This window comes from Euphorbia lathyris, chromosome 9 (genome assembly GCF_963576675.1).
Source record: "Euphorbia lathyris chromosome 9, ddEupLath1.1, whole genome shotgun sequence".
Classification (NCBI taxonomy): domain Eukaryota; kingdom Viridiplantae; phylum Streptophyta; class Magnoliopsida; order Malpighiales; family Euphorbiaceae; genus Euphorbia; species Euphorbia lathyris.
In genome coordinates, this window is record NC_088918.1 from 49410886 (window position 1) to 49431810 (window position 20925).

General features: G+C 37.8%; 1 non-coding gene across 1 annotated transcript; it reads left to right on the top strand.

Moving 5' to 3' along the window:
• The first annotated feature begins 19832 nt into the window (after nucleotides 1–19832).
• On the top strand, nucleotides 19833–19939 carry LOC136207611 (small nucleolar RNA R71). Its single transcript, XR_010676743.1, has one exon. It is a non-coding gene; the product is annotated as a small nucleolar RNA R71 (small nucleolar RNA).
• The last annotated feature ends 986 nt before the right edge of the window (nucleotides 19940–20925 follow it).

Genomic DNA, 20925 nt, shown 5'->3' on the forward strand with positions numbered 1-20925 from the left:
ATTGCCGCTCATTTTGATTATGAGATTTGGCAAATGGATGTGAAAACAGGTTTCCTAAATGGAAATCTGCTTGAGGATGTATACATGATGCAGCCTGAAGGTTTCATATCAAAGGATGCAAATAAAGTTTGCAAACTTCAGAGATCCATTTATGGACTCAAGCAAGCATCTAGAAGCTGGAACAAGCGTTTTGACGAAACCATAAAACAATTTGGTTTCGAACAAAATTGCGAAGAAGCTTGCATTTACAAGAAAGCAAGTGGGAGCTCTATAGCATTTCTCATACTATATGTGGACGATATACTGTTAATGGGAAATGACATTGCTCTATTACAATCGGTGAAAGTTTGGTTATCTGGTAACTTCTCAATGAAAGACCTTGGTGAAGCAGCCTATATACTTGGTATAAAGATCTACAGAGATAGATCGCATAGACTGCTTGGTCTTTCACAGGCTACATACATTGAAAAGGTGCTAAATCGGTTTAGCATGCTTGAATCGAAATGAGGTAACTTACCCATGGTACATGGAGTAAAGTTAAACAATCATCAATGTCCTAAAACTGATGATGACAAACGACGCATGGCTGTAGTCCCGTACGCCAGCGCGATCGGTTCGATTATGTATGCTATGCTATGCACTAGACCTGACATAGCGTTCACGTTATCTGTAACGAGTCGTTACCAAGGGAATCCGGGAGATGAGCATTGGATTGCCGTCAAGAACATTCTTAAGTACTTGAGAAGGACTAAAGATATGTTCCTAGTGTACGGAGAAGGAGATCTGAAAATACAAGGATTTTTAGACGATAGTCATCTCACAGATGAGAATGATTTTAAATCCCAATCAGGATACCTGTTTATCCTAAATGGGGGCGCGGTCAGTTGGAAAATTTCCAAGTAGGGAAGCGTAGCTTTCTCTACGACCGAGTCAAAGTACATCGCTGCTGCGGAAGCGGCAAAGGAAGCAGTTTGGATTAGAAAGTTCATTACAGAACTAGGTGTGGTGCCTGACATTGTCAATCCCATTACTCTGTACTGTGATAACAATGGAGCCATTGTGCAAGCAAAGGAACCACGGTCTCATAATACATCCAAGCACTACCTAAAGCGATACCACATCATACGAGAGATTGTGGCTAGAGGAGATGTGAGAATAGAAAGAGTACCTACAGAGGACAACGTTGCAAATCCGTTGACAAAGCCTTTAACCCAGAAAGTACATGATCGTCATTTAACTTCTACTGGGATAAGTTTTAGAAACAATTGGCTTTAGTCCAAGTGGGAGTATGTTGGGGTTTAGTGTCCTATAGTCAATTGTTGCAGGATACAAACTTATTGTAAATGAATTGTTCTTTATATCATTTGTTTTAATGAGATATATGTTTTATAACTATATAAAGGCAATCCCTTTTAAGCACTGAATAAAATCTAATAAAAGGAAATCCGTAAGTTTGTTTAAAGTGATTATAAAGTGTTCATACAAGCATGAAGTGAGACAAAACTTTATAATAAACTAATAAACTTAAAACCACCCCAAGTCAAGTGATATGTTTAGGATTGATATATCACGGTTGAGACTTGTATGTAACAATGTCTTCTGTCCGACAGAAAGCTGATCTCACAAGCTTCATATATATAGATATCTGGACAGTTACATAGATCCGGTGAAACGTTGTTCATTAGGATTGGGGATCCGATTTGAGATAACAGGATGGGTAGATTCATCCTTGTCAACTGTTCATCTCATTGGTATTACTAGGTATAACTAATCCTCAGACTCAAAAGAATGTTAATTCGTCATCCTGAATTACTGAATGTGAGACTTTGATCCTGCGGTCCCACGATCCTTAACAGAGATGACTCTAGGGTGTGAACTGCAAAGGTTGGGTGTCACAGGAAGTAATATCAGGTTAGTTATACATTGGATTGAGCATTTATCACTCCCGATTAATGGGAGATACATCCAAGGATCGCTTGTGGAAGACTCGACTCTAAACCCTTGCAAGGTGATAGCTTAAGAGTAGAAATACAGATTTCACTTAACCTATCTTTTTGAGTTGACTCGGCCAAGAACAAGTAAAACGAACGTCTCGCTATATGTGACTTGACATTACCCATAGTCATAAGATTCAGTTCAAGCATGTAGTTGATAAAGGATTGTATTATACCGTAACTAATACGGAAGGGTTAACGACAGAATCAACCTGTCTTCTTAACGGACTCTGGGGGAATGATTACAGACTTGCCAATAACATACTCAGTACATCATTCCGTTATGCAAGGATTAAATATAATTCTTGAAGAAATTAATTTAATAGTTGCATACGGCCAGAAGTAGTAAGAACCTAATGGATCACACATAAGACTTGGAACCAAAAGAGAGATGGATATGATTAATAGATGGAAGCCCAATTGAGCCCAGTAAGGCCCAAATATATGGTGGGGGCGAAATTTGTATATAGAGATAAGGAATTGATTTTATTCCATTAATCCTAATTTGATTAGGATTATGAATTAAATTAATTAAGAGATAATTAAATTAGGAGTTTTAATTGGATTAATATACTCCTATTATTATCCAATTAGGTTATTTATTATTATCCTAAATATATTAGATATATAGTGAGATAATAATTAGGAATCCTTTTCCGAATTGGATTCCTATTAAGTAACCTATTCCTATCTAACTAGGGTTTAGATTCAAGCAACTATATATACCCCCTCCCATGTGAATTTCGACCAAGCCTCTAACCTCCCCCTATAGTGATTTTTGAAATTACTAATTAGAGAGAGAAAAAGAATTCCCATCCCCTAGTTCGTGGACAAGAATTCATACGACATTCCATCGATTGATTAATCTTATTCATCCCTCTTTCTCTTTGATCTTGTGTTGGTTAATTAGAGGCAATCTATTTTGGTTGCATCTCATAAGGGTTGATTTCATCTTAACCTCTCCGTGTTAAACTTTGTGGTTGGAATCTCGGAGAAGAATTGTGGGCGCTTCTTTAACAACGGTAGATTGTTCATCGAAAGGTATTCCTTCTTATCCCTCTTTATATGAAATAACGATTAACGGATCCTATGGTTAAAAGGAAATAGGCTAAAAATTTTATATTTCCGCTGCTATACCTTAGCCCTAATTTCCTTCAGTGGTATCAGAGCCATCGTTAAATCCGTTATTTCATAGATGAAAATATAGAAGTTTTCAATAGGATTGAATAAATATTTATGGTTAGGATTAATTGACAAATAGTTTTGATTAATTAATTCTAAAGATAAATAAAGTTTTGATTAATTGTTAATTGAAACTGATTATGCTTATGTTCCTAATTATTTCGGTTGATAATCGTTATAACAAAATCTATTAGTTTTATAGTTAGGTTGATAAAATTAGTTTTATTAATTCTAAATGATAAAACGGAAATCTATTGTAGTTTTTCCTATTTCTGAAAATCGTTTTAAAATTGTTTTAGAACTGATATATATACATATATATATACATATATATATATATATATATATTTAATAAAAAAATATATATATATATAACGACAGTAGCCCGAGTCGCGCCTCATGGCGTGACTGGCCGCTGTCGCGCGGCTGCTGCCTCGCGGCAGCAACCGCGTGCGGCGCAGGGGCACCGCTGCCGCAAGGCAGCAGCGTCCCGCGTGCCCTAAGGGCTGCTGCCAATCGACAGCAGCCCGCTCTCGGGCCCGGCCCGATACCCACTTGATTTTAAATGGTTTAGAATCGTTTTGTATTAAATGTATATATATGTTTCAGAAATTAATAGTTTTCTGTTTTGATTATCGAATGAAAAATTCGTTTAAATGTTTATTTTTACCAATATGTAAATCAAAGTGTTAAATGAATTGAAATCAAAATAATTGGGACGTGCATAATCAACGTTTTATATGGTTATATTAATCTAAGGATTAATATAAAGATACAAAATGATTAGAAGTAAAATTGGATGAAAGTTAATTTGACGAGTTAATGTGATTAACCTAAATATTACATAAGCCGGTTATGTAATCAACCAATTAAATTTATTTAATTGAGTCTATGCATGTTTGGAGTTATGGACATATTTGGACCCTCTTTTAGTCTTTTGGTATTTTTGAAATAGGGCCTGCGCGTCCTGTCTTTCTACTATCTATTGTAATTTCTCATCTCATCTAATTCCCTTCAATTCAATTGAAGTTTTCTTATAGTAGTATAGAAATTAATATGTAATTTCAAGGCGCCATGGAGAAGACGGAGGACCTAAAGAGAAATATGTAATAGTTAGTATTTCCTTAGGTTTGGCCTTTTATTCCGTCTCTGGCTCGACGGAATAATTTAGATGATATGTCCATAACGCCAATGTATGTCTGATGTATGCTAAAGCAAATCAAGACTAAGTTAGATTATGAGACTTAAATAAAATCCCTCGTTAAAAAGTTAAGTAAATAAGCAAGTTATTAAAATCGGTTGCCCCTCCCTAATATTATAATTCAGTCGGCAGTACTGGGGGCCTTTGGGTTGTTGAGCAAACTCAAGCTCGGGGTCTTATGGTAACACCTGAATTATCGAAAGTCATTCTTTCATGAATATGGGGTAATACTTAAATTAGATTATGATAATTGGATGAGCAAAGTCATGTTGTCATAAACTAATGGGCAATATGGTTGGGATTAATGTGAATAACATATTAGTTACTAATGTGGTTAGTAACCCAATAACCTAGGAATCACATTCAAGATGTGATTGATTACATGAATCTACCTAACAAATGGGACTAGCTTGTTGAGCAAACTCAAGGCGAAATCTCAGGAGTTAGGATCCTAGCTCACTAAAGGATTTATGAAATTCTTCGAATTAATATGGAGGGCTATTAATTTGACAAAATAGTGGGAGCAATCTGAAATAAATTAAAAGGCCTATAATTTTAGATTGTTATACTTTAAAGCAAATGAATGACATACGTTTACTCTTTCTCACTCTCAGGTTTTGTTTAAACACACACTCTTAAAATCATGACTAACACCGATCTGCGTTACATCCTTACCGATAACAAATTGAATGGTTCAAATTTCACCGACTGGTTTCGTAACCTCAAAATTGTTTTGAAGTTCGAAAGGAAAGGGTATGTACTTGATACACCGATACCCCCTTACCCAATGGATGATGCTCCCTACCAAGAGGTTTATGCTTACTTGAAGCATAAAGCTGATGATGATCAAGTAGGGGACATCATACTTGCATCATTGACACCGGAAGTTAAAAGGCAACTGCATTAAGATATGGATGCCTCTTCCATGGTCAAGCACCTTAAAGAGCTATTTGTGATAGAAAATCGGTGCGAGCGCTTCGAAATAACCAAAGAGTTATATAAAAGCAAGATGCAGGAGGGCACATCTGTGATGGTACATTGTGCCAAGATGATCAGCCTCATAACCAAGTTTTCTAGTATTGGAGATGCGATGGACCATGAACTAAGTGAAAACTTACTTCTACAGTCCCTCCCTGAGAGCTACTCACAGTTCGTCATGAACTATCAGATGAGTGGCTTGCAAACCTCTCTTGTAGAGCTTGCACATATGCTCGAGTCAGTCGAGCCCATTATAAAAGAAAACGAGAAAATGTTGGCCCTTGCTATTGAAGGATCGAGAAAAAGGAAAGGGGTCGCTCCCGATCCAAACCATCTTGATAAATGCATGGGGGCTGTGCTCACCGAAACAAAGGGAAAGGAACCAAAGAAGCCCAAAGGAAAGTGTCACTATTGTGGTGATTTCGGGCATTGGAAGAGAAACTGCAAGGAGTATCTAGCCACCCTCAAGAAGGGAAAAGGCGGTGCTTCTACGTCTGGTATGTTCTATATTGAAATAAATACGGTTTCATTGTCTGAATCTTGGGTACTTGATACCGGATGTGGATCTCATATTTGTACAAATATGCAGGAGCTAAAACAGACTAAGGAACTAAAGAAAGGAAGCATAAACTTGCGAGTGGGAAATGGAGCAAGAGTTTCCGCCCTCGCAATTGGAGATTATGTTTTACTTTTGCCCTCTGGGCTTGTAATAGAATTAAGGAATTGTTTATACGTTCCTGAGATGTCTCGTAACATTATTTCTATTAGCCGTCTCGTTGACGACGGTTTTCATATTTCAATAAAGAACAATAGTTGCAATTTTTATAAAGATTCGATCTTTTATTTTTCAGGAATATCACAAAATGGGATTTATGTGTTAGATGATAAAACTCCTGTTTTTGCAATTGATACCAAAAGACATAAGCTAGATAATTCAACTTACTTGTGGCATTGTCGTTTAGGCCATATAAACAAGAGACGCATGCTAAAGCTACATTCAGATGGGCTTATAGATCCAATCGTTCTGAATCATTGGAAACATGCGAATCATGTTTAAAAGGTAAAATGACAAAGACACCCTTTAGCAATAAAGGTGAGCATGTATCAGACACTCTAGGACTCATTCATTCAGATGTATGTGGTCCTATGTCAGTCCAAGCAAGAGGAGGATTCAGATACTTCATTAGCTTCATAGATGATCATACTCGCTATGGTTATATCTACTTGATGAGGCACAAATCAGAAGCCTTTGACAAGTTCAAATGCTTCAAGAATGAAGTGGAAAATCAATTAGGAAAGAAAATAAAAACACTTCGATCTGATCGAGGTGGCGAATATCTTTCTGATGATTTTCTGAATTATCTAACTGAATGTGGGATATGCTCACAATGGACACCTCCCTATACACCACAACACAATGGTGTATCCGAGAGGAGAAACCGTACCCTATTAGATATGGTACGATCTATGATGAGCATGGCCTTACTTCCAAAGACGTTCTGGGGCTATGCCTTAGAAACTGCCCTCTTCACCCTGAACCGAGTACCAACTAAATCCGCTGTTTCCACACCATATGAATTGTTCGTTGGTAAGAAACCCGTGTTCTCGTTCATGAGAGTATGGGGTTGTTCAGCATATGTCAAACGCGTTGCGTCCGACAAATTAGATTCTAAATCTGATAAATGTTTCTTCATTGGATATCCCAGGGAAACCATAGGGTATTACTTCTATCATCCAGATGATCAGAAAGTAATAGTATCCAAACACGCAACCTTCTTAGAGAAAGAGTTTCTCGAAGAAACATAAAAGGGAAGCGTGATTGAACTCGACGAAGTTCAAGAGGAAGAAACAACGACTGAAACAACAGAAGCGGTTGAGGTACCCGAAGAAGTCCCATTAGATGAGACTCCAGTGGCACCTATTCGTAGATCACGAAGAGTTCGTGAACTCCTAGTTAGATATGGTTTTCTAGTGGGAGATGATGACGAGGTTCCCGTGTTAGACGACGAACCCGAAAACTACGAAGAGGCTCTTACTAGTCCAGATTCTAAAGCATGGCTTGAGGCCATGGATTCTAAAATGGATTCCATGTATACTAACCAAGTTTGGACTTTGGTTGATCCACCCGAAGGGATAAAACCCATTGGGTGCAGGTGGATCTTCAAAAAGAAGACTGACATGGATGGAAAGGTTAGCACCTACAAGGCTAGGTTGGTAGCGAAGGGATATCGTCAGAAACAAGGTGTTGATTATGACGAAACCTTCTCTCCTGTTGCTATGTCCAAATCAATCAGAATCATGCTTGCAATTGCCGCTCATTTTGATTATGAGATTTGGCAAATGGATGTGAAAACAGCTTTCCTAAATGGAAATCTGCTTGAGGATGTATACATGATGCAGCCTGAAGGTTTCATATCAAAGGATGCAAATAAAGTTTGCAAACTTCAGAGATCCATTTATGGACTCAAGCAAGCATCTAGAAGCTGGAACAAGCGTTTTGACGAAACCATAAAACAATTTGGTTTCGAACAAAATTGCGAAGAAGCTTGCATTTACAAGAAAGCAAGTGGGAGCTCTATAGCATTTCTCATACTATATGTGGACGATATACTGTTAATGGGAAATGACATTGCTCTATTACAATCGGTGAAAGTTTGGTTATCTGGTAACTTCTCAATGAAAGACCTTGGTGAAGCAGCCTATATACTTGGTATAAAGATCTACAGAGATAGATCGCATAGACTGCTTGGTCTTTCACAGACTACATACATTGAAAAGGTGCTAAATCGGTTTAGCATGCTTGAATCGAAATGAGGTAACTTACCCATGGTACATGGAGTAAAGTTAAACAATCATTAATGTCCTAAAACTGATGATGACAAACGACGCATGGCTGTAGTCCCGTACGCCAGCGCGATCGGTTCGATTATATATGTTATGCTATGCACTAGACCTGACGTAGCGTTCGCGTTATCTGTAACGAGTCGTTACCAAGGGAATCCGGGAGATGAGCATTGGATTACCGTCAAGAACATTCTTAAGTACTTGAGAAGGACTAAAGATATGTTCCTAGTGTACGGAGAAGGAGATCTGAAAATACAAGGATTTTCAGACGCTAGTCATCTCACAAATGAGAATGATTTTAAATCCCAATCAGGATACGTGTTTATCCTAAATGGGGGCGCGGTCAGTTGGAAAAGTTCCAAGCAGGGAAGCGTAGCTTTCTCTACGACCGAGTCAGAGTACATCACTGCTGCGGAAGCGGCAAAGGAAGCAGTTTGGATTAGAAAGTTCATTATAGAACTAGGTGTGGTGCCTGACATTGTCAATCCCATTACTCTGTACTGTGATAACAATGGAGCCATTGCGCAAGCAAAGGAAACACGGTCTCATAATACATCCAAGCACTACCTTAAGTGATACCACATCATAAGAGAGATTGTGGCTAGAGGAGATGTGAGAATAGAAAGAGTACCTACAGAGGACAACGTTGCAGATCCGTTGACAAAGCCTTTAACCCAGAAAGTACATGATCGTCATTTAACTTCTACTGGGATAAGTTTTAGAAACAATTGGCTTTAGTCCAAGTGGGAGTATGTTGGGGTTTAGTGTCCTATAGTCAATTGTTGCGGGATACAAACTTATTGTAAATGAATTGTTCTTTATATCATTTGTTTTAATGAGATATATGTTTTATAACTATATAAAGGCAATCCCTTTTAAGCACTGAATAAAGTCTAATAAAAGGAAATCCGTAAGTTTGTTTAAAGTGATTATAAAGTATTCATACAAGCATGAAGTGAGACAAAACTTTATAATAAACTAATAAACTTAAAACCACCCCAAGTCAAGTGATATGTTTAGGATTGATATATCACGGTTGAGACTTGTATGTAACAATGTCTTCTGTCCGACAGAAAGCTGATCTCACAAGCTTCATATATATAGATATCTGGACAGTTACATAGATCCGGTGAAACGTTGTTCATTAGGATTGGGGATCCGATTTGAGATAACAGGATGGGTAGATTCATCCTTGTCAACTGTTCATCTTATTGGTATTACTAGGTATAACTAATCCTCAGACTCAAAAGAATGTTAATTGGTCATCCTGAATTACTGAATGTGAGACTTTGATCCTGCGGTCCCACGATCCTTAACAGAGATGACTCTGGGGTGTGAACTGCAAAGGTTGGGTGTCACAGGAAGTAATGTCAGGGTAGTTATACATTGGATTGAGCATTTATCACTCCCGATTAATGGGAGATACATCCAAGGATCGCTTGTGGAAGACTCGACTTTAAACCCTTGTAAGGTGATAGCTTAAGAGTAGAAATACAGATTTCACTTAACCTATCTTTTTGAGTTGACTCGGCCAAGAACAAGTAAAACGAACGTCTCGCTATATGTGACTTGACATTACCCATAGTCATAAGATTCAGTTCAAGGATGTAGTTGATAAAGGATCGTATTATACCGTAACTAATACGGAAGGGTTAACGACAGAATCAACCTGTCTTCTTAACGGACTCTGGGGGAATGATTACAGACTTGCCAATAACATACTCAGTACATCATTCCGTTATGCAAGGATTAAATATAATTCTTGAAGAAATTAATTTAATAGTTGCATACGGCCAGAAGTAGTAAGAACCTAATGGATCACACATAAGACTTGGAACCAAAAGAGAGATGGATATGATTAATAGATGGAAGCCCAATTGAGCCCAGTAAGGCCCAAATATATGGAGGGGGCGAAATTTGTATATAAAGATAAGGAATTGATTTTATTCCATTAATCCTAATTTGATTAGGATTATGAATTAAATTAATTAAGAGATAATTAAATTAGGAGTTTTAATTGGATTAATATACTCCTATTATTATCCAATTAGGTTATTTATTATTATCCTAAATATATTAGATATATAGTGAGATAATAATTAGGAATCCTTTTCCTAATTGGATTCCTATTAAGTAACCTATTCCTATCTAACTAGGGTTTAGATTCAAGCAACTATATATACCCCCTCCCATGTGAATTTCGACCAAGCCTCTAACCTCCCCCTATAGTGATTTTCGAAATTACTAATTAGAGAGAGAAAAAGAATTCCCATCCCCTAGTTCGTGGATAAGAATTCATACGGCATTCCATCGATTGATTAATCTTATTCATCCCTCTTTCTCTTTGATCTTGTGTTGGTTAATTAGAGGCAATCTATTTTGGTTGCATCTCATAAGGGTTGATTTCATCTTAACCTCTCCGTGTTAAACTTTGTGGTTGGAATCTCGGAGAAGAATTGTGGGCGCTTCTTTAACAACGGTAGATTGTTCATCGAAAGGTATTCCTTCTTATCCCTCTTTATATGAAATAACGATTAACGGATCCTATGGTTAAAAGGAAATAGGCTAAAAAATTTATATTTCCGCTGCTATACCTTAGCCCTAATTTCCTTCAGTGGTATCAGAGCCATCGTTAAATCCGTTATTTCATATGTGAAAATATAGAAGTTTTCAATAGGATTGAATAAATATTTATGGTTAGGATTAATTGACAAATAGTTTTGATTAATTAATTCTAAAGATAAATAAAGTTTTGATTAATTGTTAATTGAAACTGATTATGCTTATGTTCCTAATTATTTCGGTTGATAATCGTTATAACAAAATCTATTAGTTTTATAGTTTTATCGTTATAATCATCAACGACCCGCCTGTCCGCCAAGCGGATTCTTGTATGTGTACTGTAGTCACGTAGAAAGAGGATTCTGACTGCCTCTTCCAAAGATGATGGCGGACATCCTTGCTTACTTTGACATTACTGCTAGCCAATTACATCCGAATGGCTGGTTAGATATTGCTTTAGATTGTTACCTTGCCTCGAACTTAGGGGTAGTATAGACTCCTCGTATCTTTCGAGCTTTTCATAAACCGTCGAAGCGAAAGTCTGAGTCTTTCCTCACCTTTGCAAAGTTTGGAGTGTATTCGCCGTTTAGCAGCAAAATGTCCAACGTCCATTGTTGGGACGAAAAATTCTTCTACGTAAAGATAAACGAGGGCGAATCTCTAGGATTTCCAACATTTTGGAATCCCAAACCTTTGCACATGGCGGGAGATATGCGTATATTGACGGATAGTGATGAGGTAGTGGCGGAGCTCATAAAGAGTGTCAAGGCGGAGGCTTGGACATACGCTGACGCCTTAGACTTCATGATGATTGATATTCCCCTGATACGCCGAGAAGGGGACAAGTTTATTTACTCGAAGATTGCCCAGTTTGATCAAGGTAACTTTGTGTTTTCTTTGAGCCTTGATTGCTTTATTGTTCTCTTTGGCAGGGGTTTATCTAAGGCCAATCATGTTCTTGCAGAGAAGCGCATGAAGTTGAAGGAAGATGAGGCTCGCAAGAAAGGGCAGGCGGTGGATCCCCAAAAGGGTGCAGGGAAACGCCTGGCGGATGCAACGGCCGATCCGCCTCTGAAAAAGAGGAAGTCTGCAGCTTCTGGCGGTCAAAAGTTTATGGCGGATGCCATGAAATCCGCCGCGTCTTTGGTGGAGGGGGAACGGGCAAGTTGTTTTTACTTTAATCTATTTGCCATACTTTAGATCTAAGTTTTGATCCTCTCATCTTCATGCAGACGGCGAAGCCTGACCTAGGCGGTTATTGGTTCGCCAAGTACGGTACCAGGGGATCCTTGAGAAATGAATCTGTTATCAATGACCTGGACGAGACTCTAGGTCAGTTGGGCGAGGTACAGAAGAACCAAAATCAGATCCCAAGATCAGCCCATGTTCAAATGGGAAAGATTGAGCTTCTAACGGTTAGTTCCTTCTGTCCTTTGGCTATAAGTGATCCCCTTTTGGCAGCTTTTGAATGAACTGTTTCGTCTTAACAGATGTATACTCGCTTGCGCGCCATGGAAGCGGAGCTCCTTCAAGGTGTAGCGGATAAGGCTACTATAGAAAAGTTGGAGAAAGAAGTTGCTGACGCCAACGCGAAAGCCGCGTCCGCCATTTCCCTCAAGGATGCCGAGATCCAAAAGCTAAAGGAGAAGATTGAAGCAGATGCTAAGGAGCATGAGGATGCTTTAGGAGATGCAGAGTACATGGCTGGGGAGCAAGCTTTCTATTACGGTGAGCTGATCATGGCGTATTTCCAACTGGCGTATCCCGAGATCGATTTTACAGATCCGCAGTTCACCGTTCCGGACCCAGATGATGTTCTCAAATATAACAAAATCCCGGACATCAAGGACCACCTCCGTGATTACGTTCGGAAATGGATGAAGGGACCCGTCGAAGAAAGCAAGCCTTCCGCCAATGTCAAGCTAGTGGACCTCGAGAAAGTACCTCCAAAGGCGGGTGAGGAGCCGATAACCGATGGCACCCTTCTTCCTGAGGGAACACCTTCTGTGGAAAAGGAAGTCTCCTTGGTGGGCGTATCTGGAGCTGTTGAGAAGGAAGCTTCTCAAGCAGGTGCCTCAGGCGAGAAAAATGCTAAGGAGAATGCTCTTGTCAATGTTTAGTCTTGTTGTTTGTAAAACTTAAGTACAATTGTTTAATCCTTACAGTTGTTATTTATTTTACCTTTACGTTTGCGTAAGTAAATATATAAGCTTTTAGGATTTATTTTGGAGTAGGTGGCCAGCCATACTCCATTGCGCGAACCTTTGTGAAGGTTTGAAGCTGTTTTATTCCTTTAGAGGAAGTAAAGCTGCCTTTAGGGATCAACTTTCTACCTATCTTTGAGGTGAAGCGATCCGCCTTTAGGACTTGTGAACCCTTCTTTGGGAAGGGTGCAAGAGAGTGTAAAGACCTTGCGTCCAAGGAATGTTTTAACTCTATCTCGAATGGTGATCATCTAAAGATGGATCCGCCCATGGGATTGTTCCCCTATCTTTGAGGAGAAAAAGTAGCTATGAGATAGCAGTACTTTTTAGTGTGGGAAGCGTTGGATGCCCCCCTTCTTTTTGAGACTGGAATATTTATATTGCTGCAAGAAAATACTTAAAAAGAATATGGACAATAGAACAATTGCTTTTTATTGATAGAAGATACGCTTTATTATAGCGAGCGGGTCTCAGATTTGAGCCTCATTAAAACCTTTAATAAGAAAAACCTCATGGGAAAAAAGCTTATTAAAGGAAAAAGAGTACTCAAGACCTTGTTTACATTCTATTTTCTGGCAAAGTATTTGCGGAGATTTTGGAGATTCCAAGTGCGCGGCAATGTATTTCCTTCCATGTCTTGAATCTTAAATGTGGCGAACCCAATCTTGTCCACTATCCGATATGGACCTGTCCAGGTGAGCCCTAGCTTGCCCTTCCCTTCTCTAGATTGGATTTTGTCGGCCTTGCGGAGCACGAGTTCTCCCATATTCAGGTCTACAAGTTTGGCGTTTTTGTCATGATAAGTTGCGATCCGCTGCTTGTATGTCGCCATACGTACATATGCCTTGTCTCTTCTATCCTCCACTTGATCAAGACTTTCTTTCAATCTCTGACTGTTTTCATCCTCGCAATAGAATGCAACTCTGTCACTTGGAACCAATATCTCGACTGGGATTACAGCTTCCACGCCATGAGAGAGGGCGAATGGGGTTTCGCCTATGGCCGTTCGAGGAGTAGTACGATACGCCCATAAGACGCTTGTTAACTGATCTGCCCATTTCTTATCATGCTCACCCAGTCTTTTCTTTATTCCCTTTACGATTGTCCGATTCATGACTTCGGTCATACCGTTGGATTGTGGGTAATATACGGAGGCGAATCTGTTCAGAATGCCTAATTTTTCACAGAAAGCTTTGAAATCACCACAGTTGAATTGCGTTCCATTATCAGTGATGACCGTGTGTGGAACTCCGTATCTTCCCACAATATTATCTTTGACGAACTCCACCATCCGTTTAGCATTGATGGAGGAAACAGCTTCAGCCTCTACCCATTTAGTGAAATGGTCTACTGCCACCACCACGTACTTCCTCTGTCTACGAGTAGGAGGAAATGGTCCAACAATGTCAATTCCCTAGACAGCAAAGGGTCGACCTTCGATGATGGGCCTCTGGAGATGTTTGGCGGTATGAGATTCATTTGCATGAATCTGACAACTACCATTTGGATAAGTCTGGGCGTTTGTGGCTTGAAGCAGCATTGTGCTTTGAGGTTTTGTGTTTAGTAGGCATGGTGTAGAACTAAAGAAACAAGGTTTCTGTTACTTAGTGAAAAATGGTGTTTGAAGAAAATCAGAAATTTAATCTGACAAAGATGAAAAAGATCTGTAACAGAACCAAGATTCTTATGGATGAATTTATAAGATCTTAGGACGAAATGAGGTGTTATTTTGATGCGAAATGGCATAAAATTACACCCTTCGGAATTGAAGAAACTTAAGTTTTCGTTTATGAAAGGGTTTGTCTGCAGGTTGAAGATGAATCAGGCCTGATAGTGCAGGAATAACGCGTGTCGTGACCGAGAATTCCAAATTCTCGGTCGTGACACGCTGATTTCCTTGCAGAAATCAGGCGTCGTAACCCATTTTCTGATTCACGGCAGAGAATTAATTATTCTCGGTAAGTTCAGAAAAAAACCCAACCTATTTGGACAACTCTAAAAAAGAGGATTCTCGGCTGAGAATTCCAAATTCTCGGCAGAGAATTGTCTGAAACTTTAATTTCGGTCTAATTTCCTAAAATAAAATCTAAAATCATAAAGTAAACACATTTTATGCATGTAAATCATAACATTAAGTTATCTAATCATAAAAATGGCATTTTGAAAAAAATAAAATAAAATAAAATAAAAATGAACAAAAACTAAATAAACTAAATGATTTATACGTCAGATAATCTTGTTACGAACTCAATTCCTATTTGTGAAATATTTTCGTAATAGATTTTACATCGATTACCATTAACTTTGAAATGAACCCCGTTAGGACCTTCCAGTTCTAAGGAACCATAATCGAATGTTTTGATGACTAAATACGGTCCTATCCATCTGGACTTAAGTTTTCCTGGAAATAAATGAAGTCGTGAATTAAATAACAACACTTTATCCCCAACATTAAAGTGTTTGACTTTAATTTTGGCATCGTGCCATTTTTTAACTTTTTCTTTATAAATCTTTGCATTTTCGTAAGATAGATGGCATAACTCATTTAACTCATTTAAATCGAGCAAACGTTTTTTACCTGCTTGTCGTAAATCAAAGTTAAGTTCCCTAATAGCCCAATAGGCTTTATGTTCTAATTCGACTGGCAGATGACATGCCTTCCCATACACTAAGCGGTATGGAGTCATTCCTATTGGTGTTTTAAATGCAGTACGGTATGCCCATAACGCATTATTGAGTTTACAAGACCAATCTTTTCTTGAAGATGAAACTGTTTTCTCTAGAATCCATTTGAGTTCTCTATTTGATATCTCCGCCTGACCATTTGACCGAGGATGGTATGGCGTAGACACGCGGTGGCGTACTCCATATTTTTTCATAAGCGTTTCAAGACTTCGGTTTATAAAATGGGTACCGCCATCACTAACGATGACTCTAGGACAACCAAATCTACAAAATATATTGTCAAGAAAACTAATGACTACTTTAGAATCATTCGTTGGGTTGCAATTGCTTCAACCCACTTTGAAACATAATCAACGACAAATAATATGTAAATTTTACCAAAAGAAGGGGGAAAAGGTCCCATGAAATCTATTCCCCACATATCAAAGACTTCAACTTCTAATATGGTTGTGAGGGGCATCTCATTTTTCCTTCCTAGATTTCCTGTTCTTTGGCACTTATCACAACGAGTAATAAATGAACGGACGTCTTTAAACATCGTAGGCCAAAAGAAACCACATTCAAATATTCTAGCTACTGTCTTGCTAACTCCATTATGTCCTCCATAAGAGCTAGAATGGCATTCCGACATTATGGATTCATATTCATTTTCACCAACGCATCTCCTAATTATCCCGTCACCACAGGTCTTAAACAAAAAAAGGATCTTCCCAAAAATATTGTTTAATGTCAAAGAAAAATTTCTTCTTTTGTTGGAAAGTTAATCCTTCCGGAACAATGTTGGCTGCAAGATAATTTGCAATATCCGCATACCATGGTGACATGACATCTTTTATTTGGTAGAGATGTTCATCAGGGAAATCATCTCGTATACCGATAGTTTCACCTATAGGACCATTTTCATCTTCAAGTCTCGATAGATGATCGGCGACAAGGTTTTCTACTCCCTTTTTGTCTTTAATTTCTATATCAAATTCTTGTAGCAATAAAACCCATCTAATGAGACGTGGTTTTGCATCCTTTTTAGCAAATAAATATCTTAATGCTGCATGATCAGTATAAATAATAACTTTCGAACCTTACAAGTATGATCTAAACCTATCACATGCAAAAACTACGGCTAACATTTCTTTCTCTGTTGTGGTGTAGTTTAATTGTGCACCGGACAGTGTGTGACTTGCATAATAAATGACATGAAGTTTCTTATCCTTCCTTTGACCTAAAACACATCCGACAGCTAAATCACTTGCATCACACATAATTTCAAAGGGTAAATCCCAATCGGGTTTAGCAATAATAGGTGCACTGACTAAAGCTGTTTTCAATGTTTCGAAAGCTTTAACGCAATCTTCATTAAAATCAAAGGTTGAATCTTTCATGAGTAGATTAGTGAGTGGTTTGGAAATTACAGAAAAATTCTTGATAAATCTTCTGTAAAAACCGGCATGTCCTAAAAATGATCTTACTCACTTAACAGTAGTTGGAGGGGGTAATTTTTCTATTACTGAGGTTTTTGCTCTATCCACTTCTAATCCTTTTTCAGATATTTTGTGACCTAAAACAATTCCTTCGTCAACCATGAAATGACATTTTTCCCAGTTTAATACCAAATTTGTTTCTTCACACCTAGACAAAACTTTATCCAAGTTTTTTAGGCACGAATCAAAAGAATCTCCATAAACTGAAAAATCATCCATAAAAACTTCAATGATATCTTCAATGAAATCATTAAAAATCGCAGTCATACAACGTTGAAATGTTGCAGGTGCGTTACATAGACCAAAGGGCATTCTCGTATATGCAAACGTTCCATAAAGACATGTGAAGGTCGTTTTATCTTGGTCATCCGGGTAAATATATATTTGAAAGAATCCGGAGTAACCGTCTAGAAAACAGTAGAAAGCATGACCAGCTATCCTTTCGATCATTTGATCAATGAAAGGTAGAGGAAAATGATCTTTCCTAGTTGCTTTATTTAGGTTCCTATAGTCTATACAAACCCTCCAACCAGTAGTGGTTCGTGTAGGTATTAATTCGCCTTCTTCATTCCTTACAACTGTTATGCCTCCCTTTTTAGGTACACAATGGATTGGACTAACCCATTCACTATCCAAAATAGGGTAGATGATTCCATTGTCCAGAAGTTTAGTAATCTCATTTTTGACTACTTCCTTCATATTCAGATTTAGGCGTCTTTGCCTATCCGCTTTAGGTGGCTTATCTTCTTCTAAGTGAATTCTATACTTTACAATGCTCGGATTAATACCTTTTAAGTCTGAAATTTGCCAACCCATACTTCCTATCCTATTTCTAACAACTTCTTTCAATTTCTCTTCTTGAACCAGTGTTAACTTGTTAGAGATAATTATAGGTAGAGAATCGCCTTCGCCTAAGAAAGCGTACCTCAAATGACTTGGTAATTCTTTAAGTTCTAATTTAGGTGGAACTATAATCGAAGGCGGAACCGGTCCATCTTCTCGAATCAAAGGTTCTGGGTCCTTATCTTCTAGTTCCTCACTCATTATAGGTTCTATTATTTCTTCTTTTTGAACAATGTCATTGACACATTCTTCAATCAAATCAAGTTTCATACAAGTGAAATCTTCCATAGGATATTTCATTGCTTGGTTCATATCAAACTCAATCTTATCATCTCCTATTCGTAAAACTACTTTCCCTTCCGACACATCAACTAGAGCACGTCTCGTGTTCATGAACGGTCTACCAAAGATTAGCGGACAATTAACGTCATAAGCAAAATCTAAAATAACGAAATCGGTAGGAAAAATAAATTTGTCAACTTTAACTAAAACATCCTCAATTATACCGTATGGTCTTTTAGTGGTTTGATCCGCTAATTGCAAAACCATATTGGTACGTTTGATATCTTCTTCTAAGCCTAACTTATTAAAAATAGATAATGACATCAAGTTAATGCTTGCTCCTAAATCACAGAGACAACTGGGAAATTCAATATCTCCCAATTTACACGGAATGGTAAAACATCCGGGATCTTTGAGTTTTGTGGGCAAATTACTGGACACAATTGAACTGCAATCTTCAGTTAGTGAAATGGATGAAATTCCTTTCCAACTGATTTTCTTTGAAATTAAATCTTTTAGGAATTTACCATAGTTGGGAATTTGCGTAATCACATCCATAAACGTCAAATTAATATGCAAATTTTTAAGTTTGTCTAAAAAGGTCAAAAGTTGTTTGTCATAGTCCTTATTGCGGACTTTGTGTGGAAAAGGTGGTTTGGGTACAAAAGTTTTTGTACTAGAGTCAATTGGTGCATCTTTTTGATTTAATATATCTTCTTTGGACTTTGGTAAATCAGTTCCAGGTAAAGTCGAATTTCCGGGCATTTCCGGACCTAAGTAATTTTTCCCTGAACTAAGAGTGATAGCCTTAACATGCTCTTTCGGATTTTCTTCCGTATGGCTTGGAAGACTTCCCTCTTTGCGGGATGGAATTGATTTAGCAAGTTGTCCAATTTGATCCTCCAATTTATGGATGCTAGATGATTGGTTTTTAATAAGCTGATCGAATTTATTCTCGATCCGTTTAAAACCATCGTCGTGATTACTTATTTTTCCGCTCATAGCATCAATAAATTTGTCGATTTTAGAAGATAAAGTGCTAATCGTATCTCTTGATTGATTTTGATAATTAGTGGTACGATTTTGATTAGCATTAGCATTAGCATTATTATTATTATCTCTCCAGTTAAAGTTAGGATGATTTCTCCATCCAGGATTATATGTATTGGAGTAAGGGTTATTAGGTTGGTTTTGCCCTTGGACAAAGTTTACCTGTTCAATTTCGCTCATACCTTCATAATCCACATCCGTTTGGATTGGCTTACCATTAGGATCACACGGTGCCATAAACCTATCAATTTTGTGCGATAAGGCAGAAAACTGGGCTTGCAACATCGCAACTGGATCAAGATTCACTATACCTTTAACTGATGACGTAGTTGAGGATGATGGTTTCGCTATTGGTACGTGTCCACGTTCCGCGGGCCACATACTGCTGTTAATCGCCATTTCCTCCAAAAGTTCTCTTGCTTGGGCAGATGTTTTCTTCATGAATAACCCGCCAGACATAACGTCCAATGAACCTCTAGTTGTAGGATTTAGTCCATTATAAAATGTTTGCATTAAAAGTTCAGCGGGCAATTGGTGGTGCGGGCATAAACGTTGAAGTTCTTTAAAACGTTCCCAAGCCTCATAAAGAGTTTCATTATCATTTTGAGAAAAAAATGTTAACTCTTTAATGACTCTTGCGGTTTTTGCTAAAGGAAAATTTTTTGATAAAAATGCTTGGGCTAATTGCTCCCAAGTCTCAAATGTTGCGGCTGGCATAGAAGTCAACCATTCTTTGGCTCGATCCTTCAAAGTAAAAGGAAAAAGGCGAAGATTGATTGCTTCTGCAGTCACATTTGGTATTTTAAAAGTGTCACAAATTTCTAAGAAATTTGTCAAATGGGTGTTAGGACTTTCGTTAGGTAACCCATAAAATGTTACGTTATTTTGTAACATATTAAGCAATGCTGGCTTAATTTCAAATTGATTTGCATTAATTTGGGGTCTAACTATACTGTTCGTTACACCGGCCACTCCTGGCCTAGCGTAATCCATAAGTGTGGCCATAACTTCTGGCTCGGTAATTCTAGTTTTTATTGGAGTTTTGTTTTTGTTTTTCTTTTATTTCTTATTCTTTTTAAGAGTTCTTTCAATTTCTGGGTCAATAGGATCTGGTGACGTGCCTGAACTTCGAGAACTGCGCATGAACCTGAAATTTCGCACGAACCGAAACTACCTACAAAACAGAATTTGAAAAATAAATATGTTAGTAACTAAAAATAAATAAAATATAAAAGTTTGAATAAGTATAAATAAACCTAGATTCGAAATAAAATATGAAAAATCTAAATTTTTGTCAAAAATTTTGGCGTTCCCCGGCAACGGCGCCAAAAACTTGTTGAGCGATTTCCGCAAGTGCACGGTATACGCTTGTAGTAATAAAAGATATCGATCCCACAGGGAACGTTTTTTAACAAAAACTTATTTTGAATCGGTTAAAATTACTTATAAGATTAATAGTAAGGAAAATCGTTAAATCGGTTTTGGTTTTGAAATTGCTAGAATGAGAATTAGATTAGAGTACGAAAATGTTAGAAAATATTCTGATTTAAGAATGAATTTGCAAGACAGGAACGCTTAGTACTTTTTTAGAAAAGTACACAAATGTATTTGTTTGCATTAAG